General features: G+C 39.1%; 1 non-coding gene and 1 pseudogene across 1 annotated transcript; one reads left to right on the forward strand and one right to left on the reverse strand.

Moving 5' to 3' along the window:
* Window positions 1–1,899: 1,899 nt before the first annotated feature.
* Window positions 1,900–18,874, reverse strand: part of LOC105306108 — a 30,241-nt pseudogene continuing 13,266 nt past the window's right edge.
* On the forward strand, window positions 10,086–10,204 carry LOC111732052. The gene has a single exon (XR_002777406.1). It is a non-coding gene; the product is annotated as a 5S ribosomal RNA (ribosomal RNA).

The following is an 18,874-nucleotide window of genomic DNA, read 5'->3' on the forward strand; positions in this document are numbered from 1 at the left end:
GGAAAATGTGAAGGTTGATGGGGATCTGAGCCTCTGCAAAGACCCTGAAGCACTGGTACTGCCCCAACATTCAGATGCAATGCTTCACTTCTTCCTTCCAAATCAGCTGGACTGGGTGGAGGCGGGGTAGATTGCAAGAGGCCAGTGGTGTGTGTGGTTGTTTCCCTTTTGGTAATGCTGGCCCTTAAGGATCAGCTGCCTTGCTTCTATATTTCCACCCCTGTCACTGGGACTGGCTACAGTGTATAAACATTTCAGTTCTGGTTGCTGCAGATTCCCTTGGGACTTGTTGCTAGTGTTGGGAGGGTAGGGGGGTGGAGGGAGGGTACACTCTGGGATGGTAGGGGGAGGTGGCCAAGCTCCATGACTCAACTTTCTGCCTAGCAATGGCGATTGCTAAGACATAGCTGTCGCCCTTCTGCACTCGGTCTCTGTCCTGATAACTGGGCTTTGCTGCATAGAATATGCTGATCACTCAGGTAGGACTGTTCAGGGCTTCAAAGAGCCAAAAAACTGCCTTGTAGTTCTCCCTTCCCCCTCTTCCTGCAGAGAACTTTGGGCTCCATTCTGTAGCACCTGTCTTTGATCTTCTCTCCCTTTCCACCTTCCTGTCTCCTGCGATTGGCCCACCTTCCGATGCTCTGATGTGCAGATCTCTCAGACGAGCTTGTGTTCAGATTAAATGTTATTTGTTGAATTGTAGGTGTTCAACATGTAATTTCAAGGGGAGATCACTCACACCTCCATGCTTCTGACGTCACTCCTTTTTTTCATGTTTCACAACTTTAATGCAATATTCCTAAATATTCTGTACAAATTGAAAATAACATATTTTGTTACAGATATATTATCACTAAGGGCAATGAACACTCTCTGGGCCTGGCAACAGTGTGGACCTGGTGTCCCTGGCCTGCCAGGGACTGTGGTCACACACATGGAAACCCCGCATATCAGCCATAAATAGGTCACTCTGAACCCAAGGCTTTTAAAACAAGATGGCTGTGGAGCTGAGAAATGGGAGCTGCAGAGAGGGTGACACACAACATTTACACACTGAGAGAGAGCCTCCAGCTCAAGACCCTCACCATAGTAGATGGGCAAATCCTGGCTCTGCTTACAGCCCCATCCTCAAAGCCGAGCGTGGTCTGCATGTCACAGAAGCAAGTCCCTGGCATCATGGTAGGATGGGGTGCAGTTTCTCTCATACAGGACTCTCTCCTGGAGGAGAGAGTACTATCGCCGTCTTGTCAAGTTTCCAGGTCTCCAGTCAAAAACATACTCCGAGGACAATTGACAGCATGCGACCCAAGCCCTTACAGTACGAAAGAATAAATAAATATGACGATGAAGCACACAAGCTCATGCCTCAGCAAGGTGTACGCCACAACCCCCACCCCACCCCAAGGAAAATAAAACCAAAGAAAAAGCACTCTGAGGATAAACAGGACCCCACTCTACAGCTCTCCTGAGATGATCAGATACAGAAGACCAAGAAGACCATGTGGATTTCTTCAAATGAAAGAAGAATCGATCCAATGGTGGAAGTGGTGTAGTTGGTTCTAGATGCCCTGGAACCATGTTCTCGGACATCTGCCCTGGGTCTCAAGTGACCTCCCACCCCCGATGCCAATGTGGTCTGTAGGGCTCTCCCGAAGGCAGGGCCTGGGAAAGTCTACTGAGCCACACCCAAGGCCGTGTAAGTTACTTGAATTAAATCTATTCGTGAAAGGCATTTAAGTTGGCACTGTACAGGTTAAGCAAAATAATGACAAAGGAAAAGTTAAAATGAAAATCACATGCTTGAAAACAAGTGAGATGTAAGCACTGTCACTACAATGGTGTTGCAGCCATGATGAGACCTGGAAGTCACCTCTAAGTGGCAGCCACACTGGCGGAGGCTCACTTGCTTCTCACTGCTGTTTGCAGTCGGTTAATTTTGGCATCGTCCTCATCTTCTCCGCCCTCATCTTCTCCCTCCTCATCACTTTCTAATTCTTTCTCTTCTCCTTCCTTATCTTCAAAATTGTCAGCCTCTATGGTCTCTCCTGTGAAGTTCAGCACAGCCGGCGCGACTTTCTGCTCATGAAACAAGTGTCCAATCCCTATGTCGGAGGCTAATGTGAATTCGGAGTCTTCATCCAGCGATTCTCCATCCCCAGATGCTTTCAGCAGATTGAAGAAGTTGAAAAATGAATTGTAGGGAACTTGTTTGGTAATTGTTCTGACAGTGCTTCGCCCCTCATGTTTCTGCTTTTTCTTGATCATTTTGACTGTGGCATTTTTTTCCCTTTCTTCCAGTCACTAGTGCAGTCATCACAGTCGAGTATTTCAGGAACTTCAAAGGAAAAGGGGCCTTATCTTGCTCCGACTTCACCTTGTACCATTTTTGTCAGGACTGAATTGGTAAAGTAGTCATTGGGTTCAAAGTGGAACCATAATACAAAAGGCAGAGGCTGTCCAGGGTTGGAAATTTTCACTTTAATACCCTGCAGGTGTTTCAAGATTGACTCATCATATTCCTGGACTAAGTCACGTAGCATATATACATTTCTGAAGATGGTGAACCAGAAGCCCGCAATCCCTCTGGGACTTGGTTCTTTTGCTTTGTGCCTTCTTTTTCTGCTATGACTTATGTTTCACGTCTCCAGCCAATTTATTCTCCTCTTCATTCTCACTGTGCCATTCCGATTCTGCATCTGTCAGCTCAACATCGTCAGTGACGAATCCCCTTCTCTTGTCAAAGAGAGGCTGATACAGTGCCATGTACTTCCTCTTCAGGTCATGGACCTCGTCATAGAACTTGGCTTGTGTGTGACCACACTTCCCCTGAAGTTGTTTCAATGCATCGATTCTTCTCTTTACTGCTTTAGGTAAAGTATTGATGTAACTCGAAGGAGCATAGGAGACTGTCACATCGTTGCTGTAAGGCTGCCAGCACCTGAGGATTCTGCATCACCTGATCTGTGAGTTTTTCTGAAGTATTTGCATTTTTAGCAGCTTCCAAAGAATCTGAAGGAACCTCATCTGAAAACTAATCTATCATCTGAATGTTTTTTTTTCTCCTCACACCTCCTGTGGCAATGGTGGCTTCACTTCCAGTCTTAATAAAAACCACAAGGGCTGGTGCAGTCACAATGTTGGTTATTGATAGACTGAGACCAGTACAAAACAAGTGTATGTAGATTTAACTTTTATTGTTGATTTCTCATCTAATTGTATTTTCAGATATTTTCACCTGTGACATCAGTTCTTTGAAATTTGGTAAAGCTTCCTTTATGTTCTGTTTCAGTGGCGCTCAAGGTCTAGGAAACAGAAGGCACATTCAACTGGGATTTTGACAAAAATGTATTTACAAGTATGTTGAGGGAGGTCACGGCACCTGTGAACTATCAACAGTGAAAAGGGGCTATTACAATCATCAAGCTTTAAGGGACAAAGGGAGGAAACAATATTACTGGAGCCCAGTGAGATGTAGAGCAGTAGAAACAGGATGCTTTATACAGCGATGCAGAAGCTGAAGTTATAGAAAGGCACCGCTACTGCCAGAATCATGGCAGCCACATAGGTAGGGAGGAAATGGGAAAATTACCCTAATCTCTCTTCATATTTTCTTATTTTCTGCCAGTACCTTCCAGTAGGAAGCTGGAGTATAAGCAGTCCAGGTAATGCAGCTTACAGGGGCTACCACCTAGAGCATAGGACAAAGGGGAGAAGGACAGAGACTGGATGCTGGAGGGGAGCAAATGGAAAATAACCAGTGAATTTTGCGATGTGACACTACATAATTGAATATGTCTTATTTTTTGCTCAAAAAGGAGTATGAATTTTTGTGTCAGCCATGATCCAACTAGGAAAACAGAAATCACTCTAAGTGTTTTACAAAGAGCAAATTTAACACAAAGAATTGTTTACCAGGTGACATTAATGCACGGAAATCAAATGAAAAGGTGAAACAGTCGTGAAATTAGCATTCCCAGTAGCTGCATCTCCTCTCAGTCTGGAGGGTCACAGAGAATAGATGATGGTATCAGAAACCAGAAACCAAGCCATCTTCATGAAACTGCTGTTCTGTCAGGGACATAAAAATTCCAGATTTTAATAATTTGGGGGGAATCGTCCTTTTTTTTTTTATTGTTGTATCTCTTTTTCTGTGAGTGTTCTTTTCTGTGAGTGTACATTTTCTGTATTTATATTTTCATAGCTTTTTCTGTTATTATTTCTCTTTAATATTTTTGTTTTATCTTCAAACTTTGTGTTGTTTTATTTATAGCATGGCTCTTTAAGTAGCCTATAACTGTACACTGTGTTATTTTAATCTGTTGCGATAGTCTATCTTTCAATAGATGAATCCAATCTGATTACATTTATTTTGATTGCTATTATTTTCCATTTTTTTTCTTGCCTCAAACTTGACATGATCACATGCAATGATCAAATGCTTTGCATTTTTGTCTGCCTGAGAGAGTATTTAGTGATGACTTTACCATGCACGTGAGAGGCTATAATTTGCTTTGTGGCAGACCTGACTTCATTTAGCATTAAAATAAAAGAAGGACCTGTAAAAATTTAATCTTAAATCCCTGTTACGCTTTGATCTGTCGGGTAGAATGGCTCATGGTAAGTTCGGATCTTATTCTAAGTATAGTGGGCATCTAGTTAAAATAGTTGAGAATATGGAAATGACATGTTTAGGTTTCAGAGAGAAAAGAATCACTCTATCTAAAGCATCAATCGACTGTGGGGCTAGAGTGAAAGCAAGGAAACCAGTATTAAAGAGAAAACCACAGGCCCAAAATGGAGTCACTTGTGCTAAAGCCCACGATACTGAAACTAGACTTAATACCAGAACTAACTGCAATGTTAACCTTCTCCAGTAATGTAATCTTCTTAATCAATAGTCTGGAATTGTCTGGCCTGTCCATTGAGGTAATCTGTCACATGTGCTTTCTCCATCCCCCAAAGGAAGCTGAGGCAATCTGCCTAAGACCTCTGCCTAAGAGAAGGTAACCTTGCTTGAAACGATCATTTCTTTTGTTAATAACTTTCTTGTCCTGTTCAGTTTCTACCTATAAAAGCCTTCCATATTGCATAGCTTCTCGAGGCCCCCCTCTACTTGCCTGATGGGATGCTGCCCATTCATAATAGCTCAATAAAGCCAATTACATCTTCCGATTTACTCAACTGAACTTTTGTTCTTTAACACCAGTCACCCATGTAAGAGATGATGGTGAATTGGGCTAGGGTGGTAGTGGTGGAAGTGGTGACAAGTGGTCCAATTCTGGATGTATTATGAAGATAAACCCCATATATTTGCTGATGGAGGGAAAGAGATGACTTAAGTCAGGTTCCTAGGTTTTAAGTTTGAGCAGTTGGATTCAAAGTGGTACTATTTATTGAGATGTGGGTCTGGAAGAGGATCCCCATAAGTTTTGTTTTATTTAGACGCACTAAGTTTGACTGATTGATATATTTAGCCAACAAATATTTATTTAGTAGCTACTATGTGTCAAGTGCTATTTTCAAATGCTTGGTGGACAGTATAAGTGAAACTGACACCCCGCACCAAAAAAAAAAAAAAAACCCAAAAAAACCCAAAAAAAAACCCCAAAAAACCTTTTCCTCCTAACTCTTTCAGTGTAATTGTAGGATATCATCAATAAAGAGTAAACATAATATGTGCACTGGAAAAATGTCAGGATGATGGGGAATGCCAGTGAAGGGTTGTTAGTGGTTGAGGAGCATATGTGCATGGTAGACCTATTGAAAAGGTGAATTTGAGAACAGATTTGATGGAGGTGACAGAATTAGCCATGTACTTATCTGGGAGAAGAGATTTCAAGGAAAGCAACAGCAAATGCAGAGCCCCTAAGGCAGGAATGTGAATAGCAATTTTGAGCCAAAAAAAAAAAAAATGCTATTATGCTTCAAGCAGAGTGGTCAAAGGCAAGAGCATTAGGAAATGAGGTCAGAGATGTAACTGGACTGTGTCATTTATGGCTATGGAAGAATCTGACTTTTACTCTGAGTCTTGAGTTGGAAAGCAATTGAGTATTTTTTTTTAACCAGAGGGATAACATAATCTGATTTTAATATAGGGAAGAGGCATGAGAACTAAACATTAAGCTGTATTCAGAGCCTACAATGTGCTGCTGCCAGACCACAGGAAACCTACAGAACAATGGAAAAGTCCTGTTGGGATTACTAAGAGACCATTTACCTGTACCCTACCAGGAAAACAGTCTTTAAGTCATACCATACATAAAGTAAACCCAACCAGTCATTCCCTATGGGGAACCTATAGAAAAAAGGCCAAGATTGCTAGCATACATTTCACGCTCCATGCATTTCATGCTACATACCTTTATCTTTCATGCTACATACCATACCATCAAAGGAAAACAGGGTAAACATAGTCTTTAAACTGTAATTCATAGAAGCCGAGAATGACATATAATCTGAAGTCCCTGAACACTTGGAGTCTTTTCTCTTAGTCTCTGTGTATCTCTCTCTCTCTCTCTCTCTCTCTCTCTCTCTCTTTCTGGATCTTTTCTCTGTCTCTCTGTGCCTTAGTCCCTCTCAGGTCTCTCATTATCTTTGAGAGGAGACCACATCTCTGTGGAGCATTATTCCTTCTCTAATAAACTTTCCTTTCATCTTTAACTCTGGTGCGCGCTTGAATTCTTTCCTGTGCTCAGTCAAGAACCCTCTCTCTGGGTGCAGGACTTGAACCCCCCTCCCCCCACACTCGAGGGGATTTGCCCTGGCCTGCATCAATTGTGTAATAACAGGATCATTCTGGCTGCTCTTCTGAGAACAGTCTGTAGGGGGAAAGGGTAGAAACAAGAACAGCTAGGAGGCTTTTGCCATGAGCAGACAAGAGATTATGGCAGCTTTGACAAGCAGTGTGAAGTGCTGAAGGATTAGATATGGAGTGGGCAAGGGGAGGTTGAGGAGGGAGAAGGGGAGGGAGAGGGAGGAGAAGAGAGAAATATCAAGGATGCCTTCAAACTGTTTGGCCTGAGACATGAGAAGGATGGAGTTTCTGTCCACTGTATAGGGAAGATTGAAGATGGAGTAAGCGTTGGTAGAATATCAGAAATTAACCTGTGAACATGCTCGCTTTGGGATGCCAATTAGACCACCGGTGGAAAAGTTGAATAGGAAGTAAAATCTGCTAGCATGGAGTTAAGGACAGATATGTGGACTGGTGATAGAAATTTGGGAGTTATCAGCATGCAGATGGTATTTAAAGCCAAGGGGAGAGTGCAGATACAAAAGAGACTGACCTAAGGCCCGAGCCCTGGAGCACAACAGTGTGAAAAGTACAAGGAGAAGAAAGTAACCAGCATAACCCTCAAAGGCGGCTCTGAAGGTACAGACAGTCAGGAGAAAAACCCAGAGTGTCTAGTTCCTGGAAGCTAAGTGAAGAAATTTAATAGGAAAGGGGAGGGAATGTCTCTTATATTCAGTGCTGCCTGCAGGTCAGCTAAGATGAGAATTGAAAATTGACCTTGAAAAGGTCATTTTTGAGCCGGACAAGATCAAGTTCAGTGGAGGTGGGGATGAAAGCCTGATTATATATAGTACGTCTAAGAGGAGAAATCAAGAGATGAATTAGAGGCAGGATATGTAGAGAGCTGTTTCCAAGGGTTTTGCTGCAAATGGAAGCATAGAAATGAGATAGCTGGCAGAGGAATTAAGGTCAGAAGACATTTGCGTTGTCTGTTTTGTAAATCAGAGATATGAAAGTATGGTTTATTTATGTGCCGATGGGGATAGTTGAGTAGAAAGGGAAAAATGCAAGAATAAAATTAGGGAATTGCTCGAGTGATGTCCTTTAGTACGTAGGAAGGGATGAGATATAGGGCACAAGTGGAGATATTGGCCTTATTTAGGGACAAGAATATTTCATCTATAGCAGCAAGTTCTTTTAGATATCTAATGGATATGTAACTAAATCCATAAGTTAATTATAACATTCAAAAGTTCTCAAATGTTTTACCATATGTCTGTTCTGAAGTTCCTTGTGCCTACAATTGACTAGGGAGAGTGTAGATTTTGTAGAAGGTAGTTGGAGGCCTAATGAGCTCCTAAGAATATACCGGGTACATTATGAGATTGCTTATTGAAGTGGGCTGTAATGGAGGGCTGACCCCCAAAACGCTCTGCTTTCAGTTCCAGAATTTCAACTCTTCTGAATTTTCCTTCTACCCTAGGCAAGAGCGGCAGTGTAGTCGCTTTACAGCATGAATCACTTTGATTAAATGGATTTAATGTTACATTTAAGAAAATCATTTTAAAACTCGTGCTTGCATTTTCAGACTAAAACCAGCAAAGTATTTTGTGATTTTTATAGCAAAGCTGTATTCCTTATTTGTAGCGAATGAATGAAATTGCAGACACATTTTATGTTCATCTGTTTTTATATTTTCTGTCACAGTATTAGCTCATTTAATTATTCACAAATATAACAATATAGCTATTTTAAACCTTGTAAATTAAACATATAAATGGCCTAAGAGTTGCGATCTGACATAGCAATTCTTCTTAGTATAATTTATAATTTGACAGTAATGAAATTCATAAATAGGAATAGCAGTGCTAAAACAGGCAGGAAAAAAACCTAACTTATAATGACCAGTTACAATAAGAAAATAGCTTTTTGAATTGTTAAAGTTGATAACAGCTTAATTACAAGCTATTAAATCTGAGAAATAATCTTTCAATCTTCTTAACTTTCAAATTAAATTTTTCTAATAGCAATTCTTGCCTGCCTGCAGTAGTTTTATAAGAATTCCAATTATTTTATCATAATAATCCATCTCTACAATAATTGTTTCAAATAACCATTGTTCAAACTTTTGGAGGAAACCAGCAAATCTACGCTTAGGTATATAGCTAAGAGAAATGGAATCGGATGTCCACACAGAAACTTGTGCAAGAATTTCTGTAGAAGCACTATTCATAAAAGCCAAAAAGTAGAAACAACCCATATTTCTGTCAGCCGATGAATGGATAAGCAAAAATGGTTTGTCCACAGTGGACTATGATGATGATAAAAAGAAATGAAGTACTGATACATATTGCAACATGAGTGAACCTTGAAAACATTATGCTAAGCCAAAGAAGCCAGACACAAAAGGCCGCAGATTATGTGATTATATTTATTTGAAATATCCAAAATATTTACGGACAGAAATCCATATGGACAGAAAGATTAGTGGTTGCCTGTGGTGGAAGGAGGCGAGGCGATTGGGAGTGGGCAGTGACTGCTAATGAGTATGACGTTTCTTTTTCGTATGATTAAAATGTTCTGATGTTAGATACTGGTGTTGGTTGCACAACTGTGTGAATATATTAAAAACCACTGAATTGTTCACTTTAAAAGAGCTAATGTTATGATATGTGAATTTTATCTTAATAAAGTTGTTAAAATAATAGCTTAAAAAAGACAGCATGGAAGTTACTTTAGATAGTCACTTAAAACCACCTTCCAAGTAAGTTCAGAAGTTTTTTTTTTGCATTCTACTCTTTAAAAAATGCAGCCAATCTGTGAGACACTGTGAAAAAAAATAATGAGGTAAAAGAATAGGCATTTTCTATCATTTTTCTGTTACAGCAAGTGCCTATTGAAAGGTTGATTAAAGGTCAAAGGGACACTGTATTTCTAGAAATATTTTTTAAATTGCTTGAAATCTCAGACAATAAGTGTTGATTATACAGGCAGACCAGCACAGATGGATATGAAGAAGTGCCATCGCAATGCCAACTCAATATTTGGAAATTTCTCTTTAAAATAGAGTGATTTCTCTCTTTTTCTTTTGTTTAGTCTTTTCCCCAACTAGAAACAACTATGAGATCCATACAGTAAGTTCTTTTGTGGGTGAGCCCATGAGGGCCACAGGGGAATGGAAAACACTGGTGTAATGAGATAGAGGTTTATCAAACTGCTGGTATCCAGACTAGTGTCTCTGACCAGACAATTCAACGGAGGCATTAAAAAATATCATATCTACATTTCTCCCTAGGAGAACTCATATTTCTTCAGCCCTTCTGAAGAATTCTGGTATCAAAAGGATAAAGAATTCTACAGCCATGCCACCCTGAACGTGCCTGATCCCATCTGATCTCAGAAACTAAGCAGGGTTGGGCATGGCTAATACTTGGATGGGAGACCACCTAGGAAGACCAGGTGCTGTAGGCATAAAAAATAAAAAGGATAAAGAAGTTGACTGAGTACAGCAGCAGAAATGCCAACAGCTCAAAAAGCCTGCTTTTACTTTCTAGTTTACACAGGCATTACCTTATTTGAGCCTCTTGACAAACCTTGATTTAGGTAGAATGAGCGCCCTTATCTCTACTCTGCAGATGAGACAATAATCTCAGGCGTTGGAACTCACTTAGGGTCCCATGTCTAATAGGTGTCTTGGCCAGACATTGAACCTTTACTGAGTCCTGCTTAGGGTCCCTTTTATTGTACACAGCTGCGCCATCGACCCGGTGCCTTATGAATAAGCTCTCCAGAACTACTTTGGTGAGGAAGTTGGTTCTGGTCTTCTATGAACACTTCATCACAGGTCCTTATAGAGCATTTGTGCCATCAGGCTCAAATGACCCCAATTCCAACTTTGATCTCCTTGCATAGCATATCAGTTCTTCAAATTATTGTATTTTGCATGTTCGCTTCTATTAGTACCTCATATCTACTCAGTACTTATATATCTTCTTTCATCTTTCTTTCTATGGGAGACATTAAAGCAGAGTAGTCAAAAGCATTAACTTTGGAGTAAGATTGGGTTTTACAACCCAGTTTTGTCACTTAACTAACTTTGTGAATTTGTACAAATTACTTAATCTACTTGGGGCTCAGTATTTTTATATGTAACATAGAGATTAGGAGCAAAATCCCCTTCAAATTTGTAATAGGGTGTCAATAGAATTCATCATCCACATAATCACAGAGAGCCACAGGTGCAAGTGGGATTGCTGTGAGCAGCCAGGTCATATGACACCCCACCTAAATGAAACAATGCATGGAATGGGACTAGCACACTCCCTGACTCATGGCAAAGCCCTCATACATGCTGTTCTCTTTGACTCAAACACTCTTCCCCACCACTCTTCCCTGGCTCTTTTTCATTCTTCAGGTCCTAGTTTAAATGCCACCTCTTCTGAGAAGCTGTGCCTGACCACCGTATCCAGGTCTGTCTTTTCTTTCGTAGAACTTATTGCAGTTCGAACTTACACGTGTATTATGCAGTTGGCAATTGCTGCTTTTTTTTTAGCATTTTATTTTATTATTAGTTTCATGTATATTGGTTAGACATTTATATAGTTTACGAAACGATCCCCCCGATTACTCCACCCCTCTGGCTCTACACACAGCCATTATATTACTGCTGACTACATTCCCTATGCTGTGTTCCCCATCCCTGTGACCATCTATCAAGGTGATTGCTTCTTTTCCCAGTTCTACTGGAAGCTCCATTAGGACAGAGACCACATCTTTTTCATTCACCGTGTTCCCAGAGGCTAGCTTAATTCTTGATAGGCATGCAGATAATTTATAGAATGGGGTAATGGTTGCATGAATATTAATTTCTTTTCCCTGTACCAGTGGTTCTCGCTTAGGATAATTTACCCCCCAGGGAACATTTGGCAATGTCCAGAGACATTTTTGGATGTCACAACTGTGTTGGGGTTGCCATTGGCATCTAAACATCCTGCAATGCACAAGGCAGTTTCCCACAACAAAGAATTACGGAACCTAAAACATCAACAGCGCTGAGATTGAGGAGCCCTGCCCTACAGTTAGTAATGTAAAGGATTTTATTACCTTGAGTGCATGCCAAAATAATGGTGATACTGGAGAAATTATTTGCATTTTAATCTCAAGGATGCATACCATTAAAATGGTGAAAGATTTTTAGTTAGGCTCATTTTGTATCTCAAGAATTAAGTAGTAAATAGTACTAGAAGATGCTTTAATTTACTCTTAAATTTCTTTGTAGGGAAGTCTTTATGATTCACAGCTTATCATAGTTAATTTCACCCCCCTTTCTACACATATGCATTTTTCTACTAAACAAGATGTATGAAAATCATATAGCAATATTTCTGCCATTCAGCTCCATAGACATTCACCCAGTGCCTAATGTGCAAGGCACTCTACTGTGTATAGAGATAAATGAGTCACTCACAGGTTTTATTCTCAATAAGCTTACACTCCTTGACTAGTCTCATATAATAAAGATCTTATTCTGGTGGCCTCAGACCATCACTTGGAGTAGTTTATCATCTCTTGGAATTTCCTCGGTCCTTAGTAGGTATGTCACTCTAGGATTCATGGCATCGATATACATGAATGAAGAGAGAGTCCTGTTTGGCTTCCTAGAGCATTCCCAAGACTTATCAGACATCTAGAGTTATTATTTCCACGGAAAAATTACCCCACATCCTTCTCATGTTTTAGTAAACAACGGATCTGCGCTTCAGTCCAGTTAAAGCACAAAGAATTACAGAAAACATGTCAAATGTTATGCATGACTTTTGCTGTAGGAATCTAGCAGACCTTTTCTTCAACTTCCATTTATGAGGCACTACTTGTGTCTTGGACACTGTACTAATCACTGGGAATAAGAAGATGAATAAAACACAGTTCTTGCACAGGAGGGAGATGCGCTCAGGATGTTCCCAGTCTCAGCAGATGGTGTCGTCACTCATACCATTGCCCAGGCCACAAACCTTGGAATCGTTCTCATCTCTTACTTTTTTTCTCTAACTCCCTTATATAATCCGTCAACAAACTGTTTTGACTCTAACTCAGATGCGTCTGCTTCTTACATAGCCTACTCCAAACCATTGTTATCTCTGTCCTGGACTTAACTGTAATAGTCTTATAATTGGCCTCCTTTCTTCCACTTTCTTAATATTAATTTTTTCACTTAGCAAAAGCAGCTCTTGTAAAATAGAAGTCAGGGTTGCCATCCCTCTAATGTCTTCCCATTGCAGTTAGAATAAAATGTTAACTTACATGATCGAACTTGCACTCAACTCTGACCACCTCTCCTACACTTTTCCTCATTGTTTCCTCTGCTGCAGCCACAATGGCCTCCATCTCATTTCTTGCACAAGTCAAGTACACTCTCAACTCAGGCTTTTGCACTTGCAGCTTCCTCTATGTAGGATGCTCTTCCCCACTTTTACTCAAATTTTGTACAGCTTCCTGATTAAATGTCACCCTCAGAAAGGCCTTCTTTGATTAGCAATTCCTGTCTCTCTCTCTGCTCTTTGCTTTATTTTTCTTCAGATCTTTCAGATGAATGGTGCATTTCTGAGTGATATGTAATTTTAAAGCATTTTCATATCTTTTTTTTTTCAGAAAAATAAGAGCAAGAGTATGCCTAATATTTCTAGTATGAATTTGCTCATTGGCTCATTGCCACACCACTATAAAGGAAACTCCATGAAGGCAGGGAACTTCTCTGTCTTGTTCACAATTGTATACTTGTACCAAAAGTTTCTGGAACAGGGTAGGTACTTAATAAATGTTGAATGAATTAATTTTTCAGGATTTCATTTAACACGTAAAAATCCATCTTGAAAATTATTAAATTTTAATTGGAGTATTTCACTGGCAATTTGATGTTTTATTGAGTGCAGTTTTAGTTTTCTGAAGAAATTATAATTATTAAAGCAAGAAGTTTTTGCTGAATTGTCGGCAGCATTTAAAGGATTCGAATTCCTTGTCTGGCCTCTGCAAGATGTATGAGCTTGAGCAAGTCACTTAACTTTCCTAAAGTTGTTTCCTCATCTGAAAAATGTGTGAATAATTCTTAACCTTGTCTAGCTCATGGAGACTTAATGCTCAAATCATATAATCCTTGTAGATTACACCTGATCATATGTTTAAATAAAGTTTTCAGTATGTATTTCTATTTGGGGAAAACATAGGGTCTTCAAAATCAGTTGATTATTGTATTTTATAATGTTTTTTGAAATCTCTTGTAGTTATTTAGTGATATGGTGAAACAAAGAAGAATGATATTATCAGACCAACAAAATATAACATGTTCATTCTACAAATGTATTAGTAGCTCACGTCTAATTTCAAGATAATACACTTCTCATTTTCTACCGAATGAGGCACTTCAACAACTGCCTCATAAAAATGAAAAGTTTTTGGCTTATGTGAGTTTTGCAAAGTCTTAAAATTGTATTTTGTAAAAAGCAACTGATCATTTAAGTATTTGCCAATATCTTAACATACCACGTTATTAGATCGTAGACTAATACATTTCTACACATCATTTAAAATCTTCCTGAAGATTTTCCCATTGAAGAGTTGGACTCTTCAGCTACTGTGTATATTGTATAGCACACATAATGTCTAAATTAATCCTCACAGTGGATATTTTAGCCTCCTTTTTAGATAAGAACATTATTTAAGATTAACTGATTTGTAGTACAAATAAGTGACATACAACTGGCAATCCAGTACTGTCTTCATGAACCCACACTACTGTCCTCTTTACTATACCCCTGATATGCCAGTTTTATACCAACTAGCATCATCAACTTATATTAATTTAGCATAGTCAGGGAATAATTTAGTTCAACCCTAGCTCCACCCTCAAAAAGTTGAGCATCTGTGAGGGAGATAGATCAAATACATATAGCAGTGAGGAGAACTGGGTCAATAAGTAGTTTCTCATGATGTGGATAAGATTTTTTGGAGGAAGAAGTCGAGCTCTCTCTTGGAAAGTAAAAGGGGCTACAACAAAGTGAATTTCAGGTTAGAAGGATAAATTAACTTGAATATGAACAGAAGCAAAATGAAGGATTACAAATGAAGGATCATGGTGGTCCCTAGGGCTATGACCTAGAGAAGTATTGTGCAGGCAAATGCAAGAGTTGCAAAGAGATATAGACATTTTTCAACATTGAGCTTGGCTATTTCTTTCCAGCAAAATAAAGGAAGATTATCTCAAATCTGTCTACTGTGTACCTTATGTCAGGTGCTATTCTAGTTTCTTTATGCACATTATCTCACTTGATTCTTGCAACAGTGATATGACATTGGTGATAAAATCCTTTTTGAAAACACAGGAAACTGAAGCACAAAGAGGTTGCATTACATGCCAAAAATTATACAGTAAATAAGTGGCAGAGCTGATATTTGAGTCTAGGTCTCTCTGCTTCCAAAATCCATTTTTCCCCTCACCAACACACCCTACCTCCATATTATGATGTTAAACTGTTAAATAATATAATCGCTTCCAAGCAGTATCGCTAGTCACGTGGTGAAATCTTACAGGTGACTAGGTAAATGGAGACTACTTTCTGAAAACTTTGGATATGTGTTTGCACCAAGTCAGGTTTACTCAAAGGTATTTGTTTTGCCTCAATCACTCTTTGGAAAATCATTTCCTACCTAATATATCAAATAAATATATTTGATCTGCTAAGACTGATCCAAATGAATTGTACATTTTCTTAAACATAAATTTTGTTTAGAAAACACTTGCAAGTGTAGAGACAGCTTCAATATGAATTATTGTGCTGGAATGTTCAAGTAAGATTGATAGTGGCTGGACTCGGGATTAATGTCATATTTTTCTGCAAAAGAGCTTTAGTAAGTTTAGTTATGGCACCATTTGAAGTCGGCTTAGTCAGTTGGGAATTTTAATTAAGTTCTGGGCAGCCACTGAGTATACCATGTTCCGAGGCCAAGTTTTTCCAAGTAGCCATAGAAAATTGGGCATGTGTACATTAGCACCATTCATGGACATAAATCATAGCCAATGGGAAGGTTCAGAGGTAGAAAATTGGCTCAGAGTGATGTTTGCAGAAAGTTCAAGCCAACTTAACCACCAGAGGTGCATGTTGGTTTCTACTTCTTTTAAAACAATATTCAAAATTTCTATTTTGGTTCTGGAAGCCTACCTTATAATGATATATTGACCACAAATTCATTTATCGGAGCATCAAATGAGTGTTCCGTATGCCCAAAGCTCATGAAAATTGCCTAATTTTCTCTTCTGGGACCAATTATGTACTTTAACTTTGGTTTTCTTTAAGTATATTTCTCTCTACATTAAATCTTTCCTCTTTAAATATGTTTATCGATCTCTGGATATGGTGGACTAAGATGTAGTTGCTGATGAAGTCATACAAAGGATGGGTGTGTTGAGGTTGCTGCCTTTAATTTAGTTCTGTGTTTGTTATTTACAGTTCTGTTTATCCTTATGACACTATCGATGAAAGTGCTTATTTGGAAAATTGCTGTTCTCAAGTTGAAACTTCAAAATTATCTATTGTGAACAAGATTTAAAACTGTATTTCCTGAGAACTGCATAAAAAAAAAATAGCTTTAAGTTTGAGGGGAAGGTTGTGACAATTAAGGAAAATCTGAGCCACGCATTCAAGATAGTGTAGCAACTAGAGGCTGTGTGTGCCTCCTCTAGCGAGCACACCAAAATTATAACAAAACTACAGAGCAGCCAATACGCATCAAGAGTAACATATTCATCATTGGGGTATCAGAAGAAGAGAGAGAGCAAGGAATTGAAAACCTATTTGTAGAAATAATGATGGAAAACTTCCTTAACCTGGTAAAAGAAATAGACATACCATGCCAGGAAGTCAAAGAGTCCCAAACAAGAGGAATTCAAAGAGGCCCACACCAAGACACATCATAATCAAAATGCCAAAGGTTAACTTCAAATCTTAAAAGCATCAAGAGAAAAGCGATTAGTTACATATAAGGGAACGCCCATAAGACTGTCAGCTGACTTCCTAACAGAAACTTTACAGGCCAGGAGGGCTTAACACAAAATATTCAAAGTGAGGAAAACCCAGGACCTATGACCAAAGTTACTTTACATGCCAAAGTTATCATTTACGATAAAGATAAAGAGCTTCCCAGACAAGAAAAGCTAAAGGAGTTCATCACCACCAAGCCAGTATTACAGGAAATGTTGGAGGGCCTTCTTTAAGAAGAAGAAGAAAAAATATTTCTCAAAAGTCTACATAAAGAGTGGCAATAACTATATATCTATCAACAAGTACTTAAAATGAAAAAGAATTAAAGCTCCAATCAAAATATAGAGTGAATGAATAGTTAAGAAAACAAGACCCCCACATATGCTGCCTACAAGAGATTCACTTCAGATTAAGAGACACACACAGACTATAAGTAATGGGATGGATAAAAGTATTTCATGATGGACCTAGAGAGTATTGTGCTGAGTGGAGTAAGTCAGATAGAGGAAGACAGATATCATATGACTGCACATATATGTGGAATCTAAAGAAGAAAATGAACAATCAAAAAAGAAACTCATAGAAACAGACGTTTTGAGGGTTACCATATGGGAGGGGGTTGGGAGGATCAGTGAAAAAGGGGGAAGGGATTAAGAAGTACAGATTGGTAGTTACAAAATAGTCATGGAGATAGAAAGTATAGCATAGGGAATATAGCCAATAATATTGTAATAACTATGTATGGTGTCAGAGGGGCCCTGGATTTATTAGGGAGATCGCTTTGTCAGTTATATAGATGTCTAATCACTATGTCGTACACCTGAAATTAATATAGTTTTGTGTGCCAACTATAACTGAAAAATAAAAAGTATATATATTTTTGAAAAGAAGGAAAATACAGGGTCGGGCTTGGTTAGTACTTGGATGGGAGACCACCTAGGAATACCAGGTGCTGTAGGCTTAAAAAAATAAAAAAGAAGAACAGCCTATGTTTTTCATTCTTTTCCTCTTCTCTTAGAATCTTTACTCTGGGTACTCACAGTACCAGCTTACAATCACTCGAAAGCTCAGTCACCATTTGATGTCTGTCTCTTTCTCAAAACCTTAAAAGTTGCCAAGTTCTGCTTCTAAAATATTTTTCAATGGCTCTTTTCTTTCTTTTTCCACTGTTATCACTATATTTCATCCAAAAATTAGAGTGACTTCCTACACTTGTACTTTCTCCCATCCCCAAAAAGTACTATAGCTTTTTCCACTTAAGCATCATTCTGACCGTCACTGTTTGTTGGCTAAGCAATTAGAAGAGTCTCCTAGTTTATCTGCTTGACTCTACTCTTACCTCCATTGCAATGATGTGTTTCCATGTCTGTCTCACATTTCTAGACGATTAGCTACTTGACAACAATACTGTCTTATTCAGTGCTATCTCTTCAGTACCTATCATGGTGCCTGCCATACAGTTGTAGATCATTAACATTTATTCAACAAATGTTAATCGCACACCTGTGCTAAGCACTAGGACTCTAGAAGTGAATAAAACAGACATGGCACTGTCCTCGTGCTACCTAAGACCTAGTGGGGACAGACAGACCAAGAACAAGAAGCAAACAAAAATTAAGTCATATTAAATAGAATGATTCAAAAAAAGTAAGGAGATGACTAGAGAATAATAAAAGTGTTCCTACTTTAGGCGGGGTTCACAAAAGCCTCATAAGGAAAGGTAGCAAGCCACACAGTGAACGGGCAAAGAGCCCAGCAGACAAAGGGAGTGCAAAGGTTCTGTGGTGAGAAGAGCTTGATCTCTCTGAGGAACTAAAAGGAGATCAGTGTGGCTGAAGCCTAGTGTCATGAAGTGTGGTGGGATACCTAGCCCAGGACTAGACAGATCAGAGTCACATGAAATTTTCATGTAAGGGCAAAGGGCTTTAAGGATGAGGATTAGGGCATCAGATAAGCATTTGAAAAGGATCAGTCTTGCTGCTGTGTTGGGGAGGCCAAAGAGGGAGCAGAAAGACCAGTAGGTGCTGTTGTAGGGATCCAGGTAGGGGTTGTTCGTGCATTAATAAATCACCTCTTGTCTGGATTTCTGTAATTGCCTTATATCTCTATC

Source organism: Pteropus vampyrus, unplaced genomic scaffold (assembly GCF_000151845.1).
Source record: "Pteropus vampyrus isolate Shadow unplaced genomic scaffold, Pvam_2.0 Scaffold421, whole genome shotgun sequence".
Classification (NCBI taxonomy): Eukaryota; Metazoa; Chordata; class Mammalia; order Chiroptera; family Pteropodidae; genus Pteropus; species Pteropus vampyrus.